The sequence below is a fragment of the Ascaphus truei genome, chromosome 10 (assembly GCF_040206685.1).
Source record: "Ascaphus truei isolate aAscTru1 chromosome 10, aAscTru1.hap1, whole genome shotgun sequence".
In the NCBI taxonomy this organism is placed as follows: domain Eukaryota; kingdom Metazoa; phylum Chordata; class Amphibia; order Anura; family Ascaphidae; genus Ascaphus; species Ascaphus truei.
In genome coordinates, this window is record NC_134492.1 from 39,466,149 (window position 1) to 39,470,409 (window position 4,261).

General features: G+C 45.5%; 1 long non-coding RNA gene across 1 annotated transcript in view; it reads right to left on the reverse strand.

Moving 5' to 3' along the window:
* Positions 1-3,378: 3,378 nt before the first annotated feature.
* The window catches only part of LOC142503871 (uncharacterized), a 49,638-nt gene continuing 48,755 nt past the window's right edge, over positions 3,379-4,261 (reverse strand). The window contains exon 5 of the long non-coding RNA XR_012804110.1: positions 3,379-4,132. This is a non-coding gene — a long non-coding RNA (uncharacterized LOC142503871). The remainder of the gene's footprint in view (positions 4,133-4,261) is intronic.

The following is a 4,261-nucleotide window of genomic DNA, read 5'->3' on the forward strand; positions in this document are numbered from 1 at the left end:
CCACACACACATTCCCCCCCACACACACACATTCCCCCCCACACACACACACACCCCACACACACACATTCCCCCACACACACACATTCCCCCCCCACACACACACATCCCCCCCCACACAAACACATCCCCCCCACACACACACTTCCCCCCCCACACACTTCCCCCCCACCCACACACACACTTCCCCCCCCACACACACACCCACTCCCCCCCCACACACACACTCCCCCACACACACACACACACTCCCCCCCCACACACATACTCCCCCCCCACACACACACTCCCCCCTCCCCACACACACTCCCCCCTCCCCACACACACTCCCTCCCCACACACACACACTCACCCCCCTCCACACACACAAAGTGGAGTACAGCGACGGATGTGAGTGACTGGAGGGGGGGGGGGTGGCGGGGGACAGAGGAAAGGCCTGCTTTTTGAGCCTCCCACTGCACCCACACCCGCCAGCGATCGCGCACCACCACTGCACGCCCCCATGCCCATCTCTTGCACCATGCGGACCGGGGGCAAAGGGAGCACCAAGGGTGCAATGAGGGGGGCGCCAAGGGGTGAGCGCCAAAGGGGGTGAGCGGCAAGGGGGGTGAGCGCCAAAGGGGGTGAGCGGCAAGGGGGGTGAGCGGCAAGGGGGGTGAGCAGCAAGGGGGGTGAGCAGCAAGGGGGGTGAGCGGCAAGGGGGGTGAGCGGCAAAGGGGGTGAGTGCCTCAGCCCCGGGTCCCTGTGGCTGCCCGCCCGGCGGGGGACACCGCGCAGCAGGCAAAGGAGCCAGGAGCGGGAAGGCAGAGACACACTCACCGTGTGCTCTGCACAAAGCGGAAGCCCCGCCCCCGGCTTCCTCTGACCTGCCTGCGACCAATCCCCTGCGGCCCCGCCTCCTTCATTCAAACCCATGCGGCCCTTCATCCAATCCCCTGGCAGCATTCACTCACACAGAGAATACTTACCAGCTGCCGCATCCTCCTCACCGCCGCCGTAACCGGGACACATTGGCTGGGCCGCACAGATACTCGTTGTGGGCTGCATGCTGCCCGCGGGCCGCAAGTTTGACATGCTTGACCTACACTAACCCTGCATGAACCGCCTAAAAAGGTGACACACATATATAAGCATTAAGGGACAACTACCCCAGCTATTCTAAAAAGACCTCCAAACATAAGAAATTCCAGGCGAAGGCCAGCTCTCCCAAACCTGCTAAATTTCACCAAACCGAGGTGTGGGAAATGTTGATGTTTTGCTAAGGAAATGTGAGTCAACATCTCATAAGTTATCTACAGGGAAATAATTCCTGCCAAAAGACGTATTACACTATATTCTATTTTTATGTTTTCTATTTATGGCGACACCGGCGCTCCCCAAAATTTTCGCTACATTATTCCACTGAGGTGGATCTTTCATAAGATTTTGAGCTTCAATTTGTGTTTCACTATTATCACTCAGCACTCAACTTGTTTGCGGAATCCTTCACACTGCCTGGATATTTGTTCATTGGATATTTGTTCATTATAATTATATCACTCTAGATCACGCTACAACTATTTGAACTATTCACTTTTATTATTCACTATATACTCCAAATATAGGAGCGCCTTTTACACTGTTTTTTCTTGTACCTTATCAAGTTCCCATCTCTAGGTCTTTATCACTATACATTTTTTATTAGTATTATTATTATTATTATTATTATTATTATTATTATTATTATTAGAAGTTGTTCTGTTCTATTTTAGTTTCCTATTTGTTTTTATGATTTTATACTTATTTTCCATATCTGTACATGCTTAATTATGCTATTTTGGCATTTTCCTGGCAATATGTTAGCTTTTCCCCATCATTTAAGATCAGATGAATTAAACTCACATAGGCTTTCGGGGAATTGCTGCACTGATTTAATTGAGACAGTAGATGTTGAAACCAGGTTAGACTATCTGACTACCTGTGTCTTTTTGGATCCATACCAAGCTAATTTAATTAGCTGCTTATGTTGAGGTCTGGCATGATACTACTGTAAGTGCTAGGTTGTGTGAACCCCGCCCCCCCCCCCACACCCACCCCACCCCCACCTCTATATTATGCCCCAGGAAAAGATCCTGTTACCTTTCATGATTCTACTGAGACTTCCAGCATATCCACATTGATAGTCAATCTGCCATACAGGGGCGTCTACAGTATATATTAAATTCTGGGGCAGAAAAACTGCACTGGATGTAACAAAGACAAAGTTCCTACTGATTTTGATTGGATTTTTTCCCCCACTACACATGGTACAGAATAGCACCACTTTTGCCTTGATACATAGTAGCTATTGGTGTTTCCCATGAACATGCAACATTTTGGGTATTTCTTTATTTTTTAGTGTGGGTATGGGTGAGATCAAAAATACAAAGTGCCACTTTAATGGGACAATAGTTCCAGGAGATTCATCCTAGTTGCAGTTGAACAAGCTTTTACAAGCAAGTGCTGTTACAGTATGTTTTGTAAAGCAGGTTGTGTAACAATTATCAGGAAGCGGCAGAGAATACAACCTATAGGTGTCAATATGAATTATGTACCCTTCAGGCAGGAAAAGGGAGAGAAAAAGTAAGCACTATATCCAGTGCTGTTGAACCAGCAATGAAACCAACAGGCGTACGTTCCCATAAAAATATAGCTATTTATTGGATCAAAAATATGTAATACAAAACACACCAACGCGTTTCGGACTTAGACAGTCCTTTATCAAGGTGAATACACAAGTTACAAGTGGAGTGAAATTTATACTCACCCCGAAGCCGCATAGACAAGTTGCGGTGACTTCCGGGTGCGTCACGTGACGCGGGTGTGCGTGACCCATGACCTGTGACGCCATCCCGTCGATGCCCGCAGCCGTAATGCATGGCCAAGTGTGACTAGACATCAGCTAATACAAATTATAATATTTGTTCCTGTATCTGCGCCAAAAGTTAGAAAACATTTAAACAAGTGATTGGCATTAGATGTAGATCCTTATTTACATGAGCTTATGACTATTCAGAAACTGGTGAGACATACAATAGAAAGAAATTATGCACCCAGACACAGTTTTTAAACATCACAAGACAAACATTCCCAATGCTACATGCAATGGGACAGGAAATACATAGTAACATACTTAAATGATTGTATTCTCATAAGGGTCATTTAGCGAAACCTTTTAGGCAAAGCGTTATAAGCCTGCAGCCACGTCACGGCACGACCACTATGCAGGTCCTAATACTACCTGTGAGTATTCTCATTTACCTCTACAGTGGAGTGTTATGCCGTGGTCATGCCGTGACGTGGCTTGCAGGCTTCTAATGCTTTGGCCAAAGGGTTTAACTAAATGACCCTTACTCATGAGAAGACAGACAGTTGAGTATTTTTAGTATGTATTTTCTGTCCCATTGGATGTAACATTGGGTATTTTTGTATTTTGTTGTATACATTTGGCCATGCCCAGTAATACTCCTTTTGGCACAAAAATATACAGTATATGTTGTTGTGGGTGCTGGGATTAGAGCTTGCAGTGATTGTGTGTTCATTAACCGTTTTATACATCTCATTATAATGTGTGCGTCTAGTGACTGCTCCCGTAACACTCCTCCTCCTGACGCCCACGGGGCAAAAGTGCTGTCAAAACCTTGATATATTTATACAAAGAGACCCATGTTTGAAAGCATCTGTTTTTATGGCAACATTTTTTATTGCGTCCCTTTATTTATAGCCTCCTAAGTTTCTATTTACTAAAGTTTAATAGTACGTGTACATAAACGGTGTGCAATGCAAACAAAGAGAACATACACTTATTACATAAGAATATAAACAGACATGTATTTTAAAGGAGCACAGCTCATAGAAACATACTGCACAACAATAACATATGCACACAGTTTAATTTACCGAGTATATGCAAACACATTCATCTCAAAGCCATTAAAAACAGTTAATTGTTGCAAACAGCCACAAGATACACACGTGTTGTGCAAAAATAGCCAAACTTGAAACTCCAAACTTGAAATTGCAACGTCACTACTATTCCTAGTTGTTTGGCCAGCAGCCAGGTTAAAGTTGGCTTCGTTGTTAGTTTCAGAGGGAACCATCGTTTTATCTCCCTCTGCAATGTGATGATGAAATGAACTGAGAAAGAGAAACAAAGGCACACAGAGACTCCCTGTCCCGCCTCTTGATTCTTGTATAAAAACCTCAGGGCATCCCTGGCCTTCTCAGTCTAATTTCAGCCTGG